An 18113-nucleotide genomic window follows, 5' to 3' on the forward strand; every position below is an offset into this window, starting at 1 on the left:
GACCACAACTTGGCACTAAAACTTGCAGATTAATATGAAGAATACGATGCAGTTTCTTAACAGCTGTAAGGGCAACTGTCAACAACCCCTTTTAAACTTGTAAAAACTTATCTAATCAGCTTGTTATTAAAACCTATCCCTAAATCCCCTAAATTCTAAAGATACTTAGAATTGATTAGAATTTTACTTCAAGAATTCAGATCATCTTTCCACAAACTGTTGCATAACATACTAGCAAGAACTTTCTATTTATCTATCTACAAATTAATAGACAGACACAAGAGTGATAGATTTAAAAGACAGGCAAATAGATCTAGATAGATAGATAGATAGATAGATAGATAGATAGATAGATAGATAGATAGATAGATAGATAGATAGATAGAGAAAGAGAGAGATTTGTAAACTAGACTGATTGACCTCCCCTTGACAACTACATATTCACAACTTTGTAAGAATATACATCTAAAAGCTACAGCAATGCTACATGTACAATTTGTACCTACTACAGAGACATTCACAGTATTGCCTTCTACTACGATAACTTAAGGACAGAGCAATATTAGAGAAGAGAGAATTTTGTGTATGAGAATTTCTATACTGAAAATTTAAAAGTGCATTGAACTCTTATATATTGGAAACGCTACAATGTATAGAATCGAAGCTGATCAGTTACAAGTTGACCAGTGATGTAGCAAATAATTAGGCTATCCACAAAGTGAAGATTAAAATACAATTGACAGAGCTTATATGTTTAAACTGTTGCCCATTATTGCTCCCCCACCCCCACCCCCCAAAAGAAAAAAGTTAATACATTGTATAAAACTTTATATATAAACATTCAAATAAATTTTGATCTGTAACTCTGTTTTTCTTCAGAAAATAGTATATCACAGAACATGCAAAGTTAGATCTTCTAACGCTGGCATGGCTATTAATGCTATCAATTACAAAATGAATATAAACAGAATTTAAAACAGATAATGGAAAACAAATTGAATGTACGCCTGCATACAATCAAAATTACACAATTTTCTCCACCTTAGGCAGAAGAGAACATTAAAATACAAGCATTGAACAACACTTTCCTGAATAGTACGCAAAAAATTAAACGATGACAAAAGCTGCACAAAGTCTGAAAACATGAGACTAACAAATTATAGGTCCATGTCATAAGATCTGTAATAGGTTCAAAAATCTAAAATGATCTCCCCAAGATTACTTGCCAAACTTCTGCAAGCAGACAAATTTAGATTGAAATTTGAAACATATGTATTCAACCTTTAATTCGCCATGTCTTACTTATATTCGAACTGTTGTTTAAATTGCTACTCATTTCCTGTGATCTCATTTCTTGAGTTGTCTCAGATGTTATGACTAGCTACAACTGTAGTATCAAAGTGCCAGAAGCATTGAAAGGTGGACATGCGAACTGTACAAGAAGCCACCATCTTTATTATTATCATTATTATTATCATTATCATTATCAACAAACTGAAAGCCTGAAAATGTGTACTTGTACCTGTGCTAGCAAACTTCTGATAAAACTCCCGAATATATCCTTCCTCACGCAAATCCCATAAATATTCTTCTAGAAAATTCTGTATTCTCTGCTCAAAGAAAATAAATATTCTATTTGGGGCCCTCCACAAAAATTGTGTTTCATTGCAGTAGAATTCTGTTTTCATTTTCCACATTTTTGGAAGCATTGTTTCTGTAGCCCTCGGAGTTCTACATACTACAGTACTGACAGATATGCGTAGCTACGGCAAAATGTGTTGATTACAGTGGCGGCGAAAGAAAAAAGCTGCTCAGGGGCATGTCTACCGCACACAAAACGTGCGAGACATGATGGATGTTCACTGACCTACATCGGGTAAGCCTGACAAAATATAATCCCTCCCAACCAGTTTGGTTCGGTAACGCCACCCTAAGTCCGCCCGGGGGCGTGGCATGGATACGAGAAGCTAAAAGGGCGGATGGTTCACGATTGGTCAACAACTGATGCAGACACGCGCAACAAACCAAGCGATGTTGGATTACATTCCCCCTTTACAACTGTTACAGTCGTAGTGTTTATTTGTCCCTAATCACGAGGTGAAATGATCATTAATAACAACAGAGGCTCATATCATCATCAACATGTCCCAACAATCAATCCACGCTTGTATGCATATGATGGTTTAGACATATCATTGACTAGACAACACTACTACCATGTGCATAGAGACAATCAGCTGAGAAACAGAAGGACATTAATGCTGTACAGAGACTATGGTAATCAGTGCCTTTCTGGCTCTAAAAAGCTGCAGTGCATTCAAATCTCTTCAAAGTAATATTTCCTTTAATATCTTACTACAAGACCTAACTACTTGTTTGGGCTAAAATCTAACAGAGACTTTTTCTGAAACCATGTCTCAAGTGATTGCAAATGAAAGAACATTGGTTCCTTACACATAAGTGCTAAACTTTGCCGCAAAGCAAAAGAAATTAGGCTGCAACACAACATTTACATGTGAACGATGTAAATATATCACATCCATGCATGAAAAAATACACGCATTTCATTCCACACAGTGTGACATCACTGACTGGCCCGTCTACCATATATTTGCTGTAAACGACACCAAAGCTGCAACTTAAAGGCGCCCAGACAAAAAAGCATGTTGGTACTAAGATTCACACTTCACTCGCAGACTTACGGAAAATAGTGTCGGCTGCATTTGTCGCGGAGACATTAAAAAAAAAAGAATAAGTAAAAAAAAAAAGTAGTAGTAGGATGCAATACACATGAGTGTTATTTTTTCACGGAGTGTACAGTGTAGACAACCAACATGCAACAAAAACTGTATCTTAATTATAGTAATAGCTACAACAACAAAAAATATAGACCCTTTCAGTTACAGTTAAAATTCTGAGTTCAGATGGCAATATGCCCCATCCCACCCCAACCCCCCCCCCCCCCTCCCTTCTTAAAAAACTTTCTGATTGGCAAAATCACTTAATTTGTACTGTGAAGAATACAGTATTATGTGATTTTACTCTTTTCTTTCCAGTTTTGGAATAGTATCATACAGGTCTTTTATTTCTTATCACAATGGTATAAATTATTTGCAATGTTGCAATATCACCACACTGTATGGTGCAGTCACTGTGAGGTGTGTCCTTAGATCCAAAACTACAAAATTCTGCATCACACTCATCTTTTTCCTATTTGTAAAGGTCCAGTTTACCTTTGGGAGCAGTGATTTCAAAAATGTTCAAGATATCACATTTGATGCATATGTGTAGGTCTGTTTGTATCATAAAACATCCTATCCAGTATGAAATATTTTGCAATAAAACCTAAAATATAAGGAGATATCAGGGTTTTTCTCAATAAACCATAACTGTGTACGGTTTAGTCTAGAAACATTTTTATTATAAATAATTGTTCACATTTTGTGTATCTAAGCAACACTTAACATTGATTATACGGATTCTAAATTTTGACAGTGGTTGTTCTCTATAGTAACTTCACATTTTAGAACTATTTTAAAAGCACTAATGCTGAGTTTTTGTTTCATCTGCAAATGGTAAATTATGCCTTTAAGCTGTATAAATACTCCAACTCTGGAATAAATCTCTTAACTTTACAGCGAAAATTGTCTCAGCTCTTGTGATTAAACACGAAGCCCCATTCGGCCAATGCTGCATGTTAGAGTGTTGACCACTAAACCATTCAGATGCTGACCATGCATAGGTACACTGTATACTTCAGAGGCAGCAAACAGCAATACGATTGTAAAAGGTTCATTGGGTAGACCATTAGCCTACATTTATATGTACATTGTCATCAAACAGAATAACACATTTTCTGATCGACAGGACACAAAGGATCACCATTGCACAAATAAAGGCACAAGACTCCAGTTATAAACTAGCACAAGACAAGCAACACTCAACAAACACATACACAATTATTATACTGTAGGGTGTCTGACAGACAGATTTTACATACCTACACAGATCAATTCGAGTGGAAGGACATGAACACAATAATCAAATTTGCAGTAAATTACTGCATAACTGAGATGTATTCCTAAATATATAACAAAACTACCTGTACTAAGATCTATTCATTTACCACAACTCCAATTCCTACATGTACTTCAACATTATTACTACTATTGCTAATACTATTTTCTTTATAATTACTGCTACTAATACGGAGACTGATACGGTGTACTACTACTAAAACTACTTCCATTACTATCAGCAACTAATAAGACGGCATGTAATGCTACTGAAATATGTCAAAAACTGCAAATTCCTCATTTTCACGATTTCACAATTTCCACAAATTTATCATATTCAGACATGTTCAAATGAGATTATCTTTATTTTGTGACCCCCAACAACTTTGTTCAGCATTTATACATAAGAACTAATCAATATAGACTTCCTTTGAAAATATTATGACCAAAATTCTAATCCCAAGCCACTTGCTTTTCTTCAATTTGAACATGGTTGACAAGTGACTAAGATGTTTGTATGGCAGTCCATATCCATAGTACCAGGTCATAGTTAACTGAGTTTGAGTATCATATGACCTATGTGTCACTAACTATTGTGTACACGGTGCTGTATAAAATGTGATGCAATAAGTGAAAAAAAGTACATCCAACGTTTTGTAAGGGTTGGTGGAAGCAGGGTGGGGGTGGGTGGAAAAACAGCAACAAAGGAAAGCATGTAACAACTCTAACCACCCAAATTCTTCTCTAAATATGAACTTCTATCACATTTCGTAAGCTGTATGTATGGTGGCTATTCCATAGATTGAAAATGTGGTTATGAATGGTAATTCACTCAGTTCATTGATATCACATAGCAACAATTACTTTGGTAAATGTTTGTAGAAGTAGTAAATATCTAGGATACTGTTGATGCCAAAATCTCACAGGATTATAGTTACCTTCACCTATGACCATCTTCTAATATTGTGTATAATGTAATAAAAAAGGAACAGCCAATCATTTTAGTCAACCTCGTGAATATATCTCTCATAGTAACCTTTATATATCAGGATTAGGCTAAAGTGCATTACTCCCTTTTATAGGGGCATTTTGGTACATGTCTGAAAGTGAATCTCTTTTGTGGCAGTCTTGTAGAGGTTCTCATTAATCATACATACATGTAAGTACATTTTTCTCTGACAAATCTGTCAGAATGTTAGTAAGCACAGTCTCCCCAATTCTTCTGAAATAGATTGGCTACGACTATTGGCTGCTCACTGATGATCTAAATAAAGGTATTACCCACAGAAAATTTCAAGCTATGAAGTTACTATGGTGTACATGTACTTTTAAAACCAGTGCCCATCAAAAGCCTACCTAATGAAGAGTCCATGAATTTTATCTGGAAATAATATGCACTAAAAAAAATAAATAATCACACTTTTGTTGTTTCACTTGCTCTAGTGACTGGAGCAAAATCACCTACAGTGACTGCATCTGCTATAGATTCTACATATTGTACCTGGACAGCATACAATAAACACACAAACAGACACACATGAAGGGAGAATAAACACATTTTTGACCGGTGGACAATGGCAAGACATGCTCACTGGACAACTGACTATACGGATTGCAATATGTGCAAGCTGTTTAGACAGAATCACGATATAATTGCATCGATCTTCATCAGTGCCCTAAGTCTCGTCTACGTGAAAGTAAAAGGCAACCACTACTTTAATAGACTTTTAAATCTGCCAAAAGTCGCAAAGGCTGGACGCTTTTGCGAACTCTGATCCTGGATGGAGGCATTTTGCTTTTCAAAAACACTGGACAGATTCCAAGAAATCTCTCATTTGTGTACAAGGTACATACATGTATGTGCCAGTATGACCAAAGGACAAAGATTTGAATCTGTCAAACCTAGATCCTCAAAAATGAATTACAGGTTTTATGACCCTTGAGATTTTATAAATGCTATTTCTAAAAAAATAAAATCATCAATGTCATTTTCTATTATAATAATGACAACACCTTTTACAGACCAGTGTGAAAGGAAGAAAAAAATCCTTACTTTAGTATGATTCTAAATTGTTACATGAATGGTTTTTAGGCTTTAAATCTAATAAGCACCAATGTCTGTATCATTAGTATTCAGATTTTGAGTAGATTGCTGTGGATTAAACTTGAAACCATTTGTTACATCTATGTGGTCTCGTAGCTTTCTAACCGTGTTCCTCGGAAACATAAATACCATGTGACCTGCCTGGTTGATTGCAAGGCATGCTGGGAACAATCTGCAACCACTGACAGCCATTTTTTGTCACTGTTATAATTTTGCTGCCACAACTGGCCATTGCTGCACATGGGAATGGTGCATGTCCATCATGCAAATACATTTGACCAAAAATAACTTTAAAAAGTCAAGGTTTTTAGGCCACATTTTCTTTCAAATTTCATCTAACATTGACCACTATGTGCATGTTCTATTAAGAAGCTTTTACCTTCTTATCCATGGGTTGTAGTAGATTCTGTGAATGAGTTTAAACACAGGAGCAATTGGGCGTGATAGAAAGAAAAAGGAATACATGACGCAAGTAGAGAAAGAAAGTATAGCGGACAGGTCAAGACGACGTGTTATTTCACACATGAGCGAGGAATGGGATAATGCTAGCAAATAAATGAATTTGTTGTAAACATTACATTACAGAATACACATTAAATATGTACGTTCACATCAATATCAACCAGGTACAAAAATTAGTTGGGAAATAATGAATGATTAAGAAACAAAATCTGTGAAGCAAAGTAAATTAAATTGTGCAAACTCACATGAATATAATTTTCTCATCCCAGAGTAAATTATGACTTCTAAATAGCTTCCAAATTCATTTCAATATCATATTTTAAATGCTTTTGGATTTAAGTGGCTATAGGAGAAATTATGACATTCTGACATGTAACAGATGTCTAAAATTTCCATCATACGCATTTTATGTGTGTACTAGCCATGAGGCAGATATCCAGCAGAATCATAAATTAAATAAATAAAATCACTTTTATGCTTTCCACTGGATGTTTTATAATATTATACAAGTGCTTCCACAAACAAGAGTATAATTACACTGTGCTAGAAACAAGCGAGCAAAGAAAATAACATGTGCTGGTATATGTCACAAGATTGCAAATAAACATTCGCTGAGTGGTATCGAGAGTCGTCTAACACAGACAACATGTGCACAACCCATGTCTAGATCTAACACAGCTACATGTCTTTCTTTAAATTTGTCTATATCAAAGAGAGCTCTGATGGAATCGTGAAAATTGTTCATCAGTAAAGGTGCAGTCTGCTCGAACACACCTTGAGGTAAATGTAAAAAAGCAAACTTCGTTGATTCCACAAAGTAAGTATACTTTGTTTTGAACAGTATATCACTCAACTACAGAGAAAAAAAATGGCCCCTGCTAACTATGCTATGGAAGATATATATTATAAAAAAATGTATGATACAGGGTGAAATATAATTGTCCCACAAATCTCACACTTTCATATGATTCCCTATTACTGTGCTTCTAAAAATCTTTTAACCCACAGTCCACTTTAGCTCCAATAACTTTTTTTTCGAGGCCCAATTTGTTGGAATGCAAATCTATTTTATTTTTTATTTTTGGCCAAAATTGCGGCCCATCAGAGAGAGCTTAGCGGGCCATCAGTGGAACACGGTCCACTGGTTGAGAAGTGCGACCCTATTAGACTCTGTAGCGTATCATCCAAATGCTATGTCTAATTAGAATTTCCCTTGCTTTGAATACTCACTTTTCTGCCGGAAGAGGCCTTCCCAACTTGGGTGACCTCGGCGGTGACCTCTGACCTTCGTCCCTGCTGACCTTTGGCCCTCCTGTCTCCATAAGCACCCGACCCAGCTGGGGCGAGGCGGGCTTGTTGCGGGCGACCTCGCTGGGTTTGGTGGACGGAGGCATGCTCGGGAGGACTCGAATCATCTGCGTGCGCTCGGCGGAGACCGGCTGGGTCTTCCTAGGGGCCACCGGACTCTCCCTCGTGGGGACCAATTCATCCATCAACTGAAATTATTGTAACCACGGTGAAAAGACAACGATTCAGATTTCACCCATAATAAGCAACGCCTCGAGAATTATAAACATATCAGAGGGCATACACACATACACAAAATGCACTTCCGAACAGACATGTATAAAGAGACACATAAAAGTCTAATTTTGATGTTAGTGGTATTAAAGTTCGTCTTTAGTGTGAAATAACCCTTCAAATAACAGTGAAAACAATTAACACAGTTAACCACTAGACAAACAAAAAATTAACAACCATAAGGCTACAAAATTTTCACATGTTATCATCTTCTTTTTAGTTCTTAATTAGTGTCAAGGGTCATAACAATTTCAGGTGAAGGTATATAACGATGTAAGCAGGAATGAGAGGGGGTTCTCGGATCCTTCCTGCTGCTACGAAAGGTCTAGAGTCTGCCATGGATTAACCTGCCGAGGACGAGTTCCGAGACAGTATACTCGTGCAGGTGTCTATGGGAAATGCCTGTTATAGCAAAATCAGCCCGTCCTCAATGGGTTAAAGATATAATCACTAAAGGCTTAAAGGACAAGTCCACCTTCATAATGTGGATTGAGTGAATGCAACAATATTAGTAGAACACATCAGTGAAAGTCTGAGGAAAATCTGACAATCCTTTCAAAAGTTATGAATTTTTACTGAGCAATAACTGCTGAATGAGACGACTACTACAGTGTATGATGTCACATGCATACAACAATAGAAGGAAAATAAAAAGAGAATTTCACAAAACTTTACTTTTTGAATTAAGTGCACACTTCTTTGACTTGTTACTGACGTATGTTAAGGGTAATATTATTCCCCTTGCCTTCTGAAAGAGAGAAGTCGAGTGTTCTTTTGTTACACGAGAAAAGTGAAAATAAGTTGAATTTTCTTTATACTTTCTTCATATCGTTGTACACATGTGACATCACAAGCTATAGTACATGTGTAGTCTTCTCATTCAGCCGTGACTGAACAGAAACTTTAAAAATTCGTAACTTTTGAACGTACTGTTCGATTTTCCTCAAACTGTCACTGATGTGTTCTACTAATATTGCTGCATTCACTCAATCCAAATGTCTATGAAGGTGAACTTGTCCTTTAACTGAGGGTAAGTGGTCATGTAAGAAGACGGATGAGGACAGCAGGCTGACGAAGTTTCCTAATCTTACACTGGCTGGTCAAGTCATACAGGGTCAATCCCAAAATGTATTGGGGGGGGGGGGGTAATGTCTGGAGAAAGACACAGGAGAGCGAAACCATGTTGATGTGAGTTGGATAAGATGATATGGATAAGATGATATGAATAAGATAATTTGAATAGATGATATGAATAAGATGACATCATAGAATATGTGACCCGCTACAACAAAAGGATCCGAAAGTCGGGGGAGGACAATTTTCTGAAAATGACATGACATTATTCCCATACTCTTCTACATGTACTTTAATTTCATATATAACACAACTCATAAAAGTACTTGTTGCGGAGATATCGATGATTTTATTAGCGTATGTCAAGTGGTTGAGGAAATCAGAGTTTCGAGAAAAACGCCTTCAAAGTTTTCCTTCCGACGCTAACATACAGTAATCAAGGGGAGGTGAGACAGTTTTCACCGCTTGACAATAGAAAGGATCCTTTAGGATCCTTTTGTTGTAGCGGGTCACATAAAATTAGTATCTTCCAGAATGTAAAAACTAAGTTTAGTCATGCATGAGAATGATGATGTTGAGTCTGTGAAATGATGGTAATAACTTGTTCTTCCACCAAATATACATCATCTTCCCAATGCATCTAGATGGGAAAAGATCTCATCTGTTCATCGCTCTGTTCTTAAGTACAACAGAGCTCTCCGCATCGCTTGACCTTTACCTCTGTGCTGGACTGGACACGATCCCTCAGGTGGGTCAGCGAGGGTCGGCTCCGTCTGGCCAGCTGACTATTTGCATTGGTCACCAGGGAGATCTTGGACCGCTCCACGCTGGTGTCCAGTCTCTCTTTAGTGGTCATCATGGAATCAAACACCTGCAACGCCAAACATCAGCACCCCACCCCCAATATGATACCAATGATGCAACACATACTGAATGGATCTCGAGCAAGAGTTGATAGTGATTTGATACAGGTCATGGCATCCCCGTGTGCCCATTTTCTGGATACATTCATGGAGATGTTGAGGGGAGCCTGGACTTGAATGATAGACTGAGGTTCACTAATCCCCTCTTTATGATACATGCAGGCGATTAATAGGTAGGGCATCTAAAAAAATGTGGTATCACATCAGCTCTATACATGGAGATGGTGTACATGATCATGCAAGTTCTAACAACCCATCCAGCGATATATGGGTGGATAAAACAAGAGGAATGGCATGGTATAACATTCATTATGCATGGAAATGATGGGGTATTGATATTTGGCTCCGCTTAATCATTGTGACGTTTGCGATTTCATTAAAGAATCATTGCATACTCAGGTGCATTATAATGTTATCGCTCCATGCAGGTAAATATTTGGTAAATATACATGTATATCACAAAATGATTATGTCATAAACATGTTTTAACTTCAAATGATCACCTCTTACATGTAGCTCAGTCCTTAAAATGCTATATGTGATTCTACATTGTATTTCAATGTTTTCTGCAAATTGATGTAGGCATTCATATCATACTTGTTTCTCAAACTGGTTGATCATGACTTACCTCAACAACATTTTCTTCTTCTTCATCCTCCTCCTCTTGGATGTCATCTGGTAGCCCTGAGATCTGGTAGGTGCCCTCCATTCCCGACAGGTCGCTGTCGGAGTCGTTGGGTGACAACCCTACGTCATCATCATCGTCGTCGTCTTCGTCGTCGTCCTCGCCCTTGATGAGGGTCGGCGCAGACTCTAACGGAGCTGGAGGAGTGATACAGGAATGAGTGCACAAAGAGAAAAATAAATTAACCCATCGGCAACTAAGTCTCTCTTACTGGCTATGAGGACAATAGAAAGATTATGTCACAAGTTGCTAGAACATTTTTTGAATTAATGTCCTTTACATTGACAGCAGGTTAGAAGTAATATTGATGGTGTTACAAAATCTTCTTGATGGTAGGACTGAGAAAGAAAGATAAACATTTCTCGAGCCATTCCGTGAGAGTAGCAATTCTTTCTTTCCTGCATCTGATTTATGTTTAGTTGGCCCCGAGTGGGTTAAAAGTGAAACTTTGAACAGCCTCTGTTATTCTTGCTGTGAAGTGACGCTGATATCGACAGAGGGTCAAAAACTTATCTCAGTAACAGTTTTGAAATCAGCCTGCATCGATTTCAGTGACAACACTGCCCACGTGAGGTACATCTTGGATGACAGAATATTTAGTTGCCATGGAGACTAAGCAGAGAGAATATTTTACAAAATAAACAAAGAGTAATGATCCCCTCTAGGCTACGCAGATGTTTCGATCATTCCAGTGATGTAGGACAGACGGAATTATTGGCTACAGATTCCTCGGGGCCATAGACATTGACAAAAGGGTCATATAGTCTGTAGACCTTTGACGGAGAAAAACTAACTGCTGTTAGCAATCTTAACTTTTTGCAAAGTCATGAAACTTTTATGAACGAGTTCACGTCATCCTAGATGGATGTGAATTCGCGATTGCCAAGTTCTGAATTCCCTCAGGGACACACCAATAACTATGTATATATGATGACACTGATGAATTCAGCTGCGACACCACTACTTTGTATAATGAGAAGGCAACATTTCACATGAAGGCTGTATGGGATCTCTAGCTAGGCGACACTGCAAATACATTTTGACATCGTGGTCTTCTTGACACAGACAAGATAATACAGTAGTGGGTGGTGACTGAATATATTTCTACTTAACATTTGAAATTGCAAGTCCTGTGTCTTCTATCCGAATCAATCATAACTATTAAACTGTGACCAGCAATCGTTAGACATCTATTTGTACTTGACAGTGAGTTCTGGCTAAGTTTTAGGTCGTTAGAGCTGAAAACTGGATTCTGTTCTAGTTCTGAAATATATTTCAAACTAACGAGGACACAGTGCTGACAAGTAATGATGATAATGTTCAGGCTTAAGTATCAAATCTGGTCTTTTGATGGATTTGAATATACAGGTTTCAAGTGTTTTAATTAGGGTTCCAGAAAATATTAATCATGAGTTAAGCCGCCTGATGTAGAATTATAGCTCAACACACTTGAAAACGTTTCAATGCATGGGAATTCATGAAACTGTCCTATAATTCATACATTATTCAACAAAAGATCTACATGTATAAACCCTTGTTTTGGAACATTTGAACTGTACACATTAGGCAAGCAAATATGCCCTGTATTTAGGTATATGTATGTTAGTAACCTTGTGGACAGTACTTGAAAAAGTTTTACACAAATTAGCAAGGATAAGATATTGATATCATTTAAAGACTGGCACTTTGGCATAGTATGATTTGATGGTCTTCATATTCAAAAACATAAAATATTTAGCTTGTTATTTCACATGGATAGCTGACCACATCAGTGCTATCTTGCTCTTTGAGAATTATCAAAGAGTGAAGTCATAGTTATCTACACTACAACTAAGACTAAAGTTTCTCATTATAGTCCCTATCATACATTTTCATGGAGGCAAGAAGATGGCAAATCAGTGAGGCAAATCTGACTTTCTATCTTGCCTGTAAAAAAAAAAAGAATATCCTTCCTCTGTTCCCTTCATGACTTCTAAATGTTTTACCATTAGAATATGACCTGGAAGAAGCAGCATCAATGGAAGTATGATTTAAAATGTTAATTGTCGTTTTATGTTTAATTCATTCAAGCAACATCAGATTTGCACAGTAATGGTAAGTTGAAATAATGAAAGAAAGTTACAACTTAAGTATGAAATAAAACAAGACACATTTAATATAGACAATGAGGTTATCATTTAAAAAAAAAAGGAAAACCAACAAATCTTTTATCCTGCAGCTGATAAAAAAAAATAAGCAAAATCAGCAAGTTTATTCCTGGTCTCCTCCGACAAGATAAGACAAGACAAGACAAGACAAGACAAGACAAGCAGACAAACAAAGACATCACATCTTTCACAGCACATGCCCAAACTCTCAAACAAGACACAAGGGGAGGGTGGGGGTGGGGAGATATATCCCATTGGCAAACACTGTGTGGGGGAGTTTGGAATATATGACGCAAGTGTGAGGTCAATGCAAACAAATGTGGTAATCTACATAGCTGTGACATATTTGATGTACTGTTTCAAATATTTCTTGCTGAAAGATTTTCAATGTCTAGAGGATCGTCTAATCATAAATTCATACTTCTTAATACAGTGTATTTCCTAAACAGACTAAAACTGTCATATGTTTCCTACAATCAATCTATGAGTGGCTTTTGATATGCCACTGAGTTCCTATTTGTTAAGACTTTCATGACCATGATATATTTATTTCATAATTCATTCTTAATACTGTCTCCAGTGATGAAACTTCTGATTTGGGTTCTATTTTCTAATCAATAAATCTTTGTACACTGTACTTGTTTGTTTTCTGAATGTCTGCATGTGAAAGATCATCTCACTGAAATGAATAAATCAAACAACTGGACAAATGAATGAATGAATAGATAGATAAAAAGAAAACCAATGAAATACTTAAATAGATATATAATCAAATAGAAATGAAAATATTAATTACAAAAATCACAAGTATCATTAATGCTCTATGAAGGACTGGACTATCTTACAAATCTGTCAATAAACTATCCATGGCAGGGGACTCACATGAAATATAACAGATTTGTGTAGTTTTCTGGTGAATGAAAATCATAGTGAAAAACAATTCCACCACACAGGTATTAAACCAAAGCATTCACATTCAAGGGAGGGGTGTGGGTTATGTTGGGTGTACAACTTAATGTCAGTGATTACAATTCAATCTAATCATGCATATTCATAAACCTTACTGACATGACTTAACATGCACAGGAATACATCAAGGAAAATACTGCAAATCTCAGTGCAAGCCGTGCGTCTAACAGAAAATAAACAACAATCAGTTCTTTGAGAGCAAGACTGAACTCCAACTTATTTTATCCTCGTGGCTTCTTTGTCAAAGTTCTTACCACAAATTAGCTGTCCCATGTCGAAGTCCCACTCAAAGTCTGTTATTTGTGAATTACAGTTATTGTATGACATGTGTTAATCATGACTGACTGATAAATAGCTTAAACATGAATTAATTCAAAAGAAATATATGTGAGATGGAAAGAGATATATATAAAGCTGAAAAGATTTGAGACAGATTCAAAGGCAAACATTTGGACAAATGAAAGAAACGACACGTAATAAAACAGATGCAAGAAATCATATAAAGAAAATGAACATTTTACAGCAGGAAATAAGGGAGAAAAAACATAGGAACAGATATGGAAACAATATGATCACAATATTATGATAGCCTCAAGGATTTGAGTTAATCCCTAGCAAAAAAGAAAAAGAAGAATCATTGAAATAGCAAGGTAAGAAGAAAGTTAATAACTGAATAAGAGGAGATTGAAAGATCAGAAAACTTAAATCACTGGAAATTTACTGGCAGACTTCTTGTCAAGCAACACTGAGGCAAATTTATTTGTTCAGCACAAGTGAAAGTAAAACAAGCAAAATATGAGGGGTTTTTTTGTTTTGCTTTCAGAAACATTATACAAAACAACAAAACTTTAAGCTCCAGTACAAATTTAAATATAGTAAACAGAATAATCTCAAGGTTATGTTCACCAATCCACTTCAAATAAGTTCTTTGATAAGTGTAGCGCAATAGTATATATTCAATTTTAGGTTCGGCAAAGAACAATCATTTTGGCAAATGATTCCCGACACTTGCATTGTTTTGACTTGTGAGTTTAATACATTTGTCAAAAAGTCTTTGTTCTTTAAAATAAATGATAAGAGCCTTAGAATCATATTCATGAATCCTATCAATAAAGAAGAAATCAATGTTAGTATCCAATTCACTTTTGATAAAGACATTTTGTCACATTAGATATTTAAGAACATCATTCCCCAGCATTAAACTCCCGCAAAGCGATATCATGGGACACAGTTGAAAGAAAGAAAAACTGAATAAAACAAATTGGCACAGAATGGTGAAAGACAAGACAGGAGATAGGTATCAAAATGGCAATGAACATGGCAAAGTAAAAATTGATGACAAAAGCTGAATAAAAAGATGAAAAGAAAGAAAAAGAAGTAGAGATGGCTTCATATGTTTGATGTGAAATGTACATGTAGATTGATTAATTGATATACATGAAAAATTGATATAAAATGAGTTAATTGCTGTATGGCATACTTTGGACGGATGGACACATTTTCACTGCTACCTAAAAATTGTGAACACTATCTGAGAATTTAAACCTTGGATATTTTCAACTTTGTGATGTTATATCGCTGACATCATTCATTTTCCAACAAAGTAGTTGACATACAAACACACACACATACACACATACATGAATCAAGACATAAACTTTAAGATATTGAAGATATTAACAATGAAATGTTGTTGGAATTTGAAAACGCTCAAGTGTTACGCTGAAGGTATACATCTGAAAATATCTCATGAAATTTCAAGGATAATTCTTACTTCCTAAACAAAAAAGAAGTGAATTTCATTTCCGTAGGGAAAACTGCATTTTTGATGTTTCTGACTCAAATATGTCAATACAAACAGGGTGGGTTATCCAAACACTTTTTTACATTGTTTCATGACAAACAACAACAACAACAACAGTTTAACAATACGACACTTATGTGTGACATATACAGTACTCTTCAAGACATAAAGTGGCATAAGAACAGCAACAGTAAGAATGATTACTTCTTTAGAAAGATGGATTTTAGTACAAAAAGAATACATGAATACAAGAAAGAGCAGAAACAATATTGCCATTCATTACGTAAAAAGTGAGGAGTATATAGATTTTACTAGCACTTCGTTGCAGCAGAAGCAGATGCCCTATCTTAACTTTTGGTATTATTTGCATCATATACAAGGAATGCTACTTTTGCTGACAGACTCAAAACAGCCTTCTATTTTGTCAGTTCTATCTCTTTCTCTTCTTTTTCCCCTTGCAAACCACTGGGAGCATAATGCCTTTGTACAGTATTTTTTTTTGAAAGCTGCACACTACAGCATACCACTATTTTATGTAGTAAAGTGAATTAAGCCAGCCTTTCACTCTTATTGAAGAAGAAAGAAACTTTTAATTTCTATAAAAATGTATGAAAATTGTACATTTAAAAACTTAATTTGATTTGTAGCTACATGTATTCATGTATGCATGTACCTGACTAAATATGTCACAGAATCACTAAAGACAATCAATATCCAGGAAAAGAAGATTACATCTCAAAAGCTGGCTTTTCCTTTGAACCACTTTTATCAAATTGCATTCAATTTGTCTCTTTTTTTCTGCAGAGATATTTCATCTTGTGAAGATCACTGTTCTTAACATGTGTAACAAGTAATATCCATTTTCTTTCCAGCATAAAAATGGAAATATTTTGAAATATCTAAACTAACTTCATTATCATCTTAATCTTCCAATTAAACTTTTGAGATTAAAATCAAAACGAAACCTGTGATCACATTATGACATGAATCATCAGGTTGTGTTTTTTTTTTCTATATAATCCAATCTTCACTGCAATCGTGAAATTTGACCAAACAAATTAAGTTTACCACTTATTTGTAAATATGACAGATGTGTGTATAAAAAAAAATAAAACTTTAAAGGAAGCTCACACCACTATACTGTTTCATATGATGAAATGTGCTTCTATATGACTTTCTTATCATGGACACTTTTCTAACCTATTCTCTATTTTGTATCACGATGGCCTAAAGTTGGTAGAATTTTGAGGTAACAAAACAGACGGTCATACTTGGTTAATACTTGGACGGCACAAGGCGGAATGCAGGACTAACAAAGAACAGAAGGTAAAAGGTTACTACAGTAGGTTGGCATGGATGCAAACTTTAAAACATGCATGTAGATTACAAAAGCAGAGCTGTGAATAATGAACACAAGTAATCAAACTCATTCTGCAGTGTTTCAAGTCGTGTATACGGCTCTTGATTGCAGCGCCGTTGAAATCGTTTGACCCCGTTTTTTAATGGAAAAATGAGAACACTTTGGTGAGGGACATATTTGGCGGTGATGTGAGTCATTTGTGTTCACATTAGATGGATGATTTTTTTTTTTTTTTTAAAGGATAATAAAACCAAGTCTGGTTGTTCCATTGCCAGCATCAGCTCTGCTAGATATGAAAGTATCTCTTGGTGCTTGAGTCTAGATGCATCTGAGATTTTTTTGGAGTAATTGTATCCACGCTCAAAGTGGATTTATGGAGTGACCTCTTAGAGAATGCTTCCCTTGCACTATTCTGTCTTAAATTTCATATTTTTTGTTATGGTATTGGTAACCCTGCTATGACTGTGCTAATTTCTCAAGTGTGAACGGCGACTGAAATATGATGTTTTGTGCTTCAGTCTCACGTGGTTATCGCGCCTCATGACTTTCCATACATAAATGAATGAATGCAACACAGGAGAATCCTGCTATGTTATAGAGATCAGTCTCTAGACTTGATAAACATATTCATACTGATTTCATGGGGGGGGGGGGGAAATCAGTTTTCAGCGAAGGAGGGTAGCAAAATACAAGCAGCATTTCAGCTAACTTTCATGACAGGGCATCCAAATGATTTTGTGCCACCCAAATAATCACTAGGTGGATTGGATAGTGACACAGTAAAGGCTCTGCAATATTAGGAAACTCTGTTTCAAATGAGTCTATAAAAAAAACAAGGCAATCGCCAAATTGTGTCTCGCCCATTCGCGTACAAGGAATTAATATTTTTTATAACTCCCAGAAGTTAATTGACCTGCTTATGACCTTTGATCTTGTGGTGACCTTGAACACCCTAAGGGACATTTACCATCCAAGTTTGGTCACAAAC

General features: G+C 36.0%; 1 pseudogene; it reads right to left on the minus strand.

Moving 5' to 3' along the window:
* The window catches only part of LOC139745244 (uncharacterized), a 314489-nt pseudogene that overhangs the window by 11596 nt on the left and 284780 nt on the right, over positions 1-18113 (minus strand).

The sequence above is a fragment of the Diadema antillarum genome, unplaced genomic scaffold (genome assembly GCF_040938485.1).
Source record: "Diadema antillarum isolate AM-2024a unplaced genomic scaffold, OU_Dant_1.0 seq00001244_RagTag, whole genome shotgun sequence".
Taxonomy (NCBI): Eukaryota; Metazoa; Echinodermata; class Echinoidea; order Diadematoida; family Diadematidae; genus Diadema; species Diadema antillarum.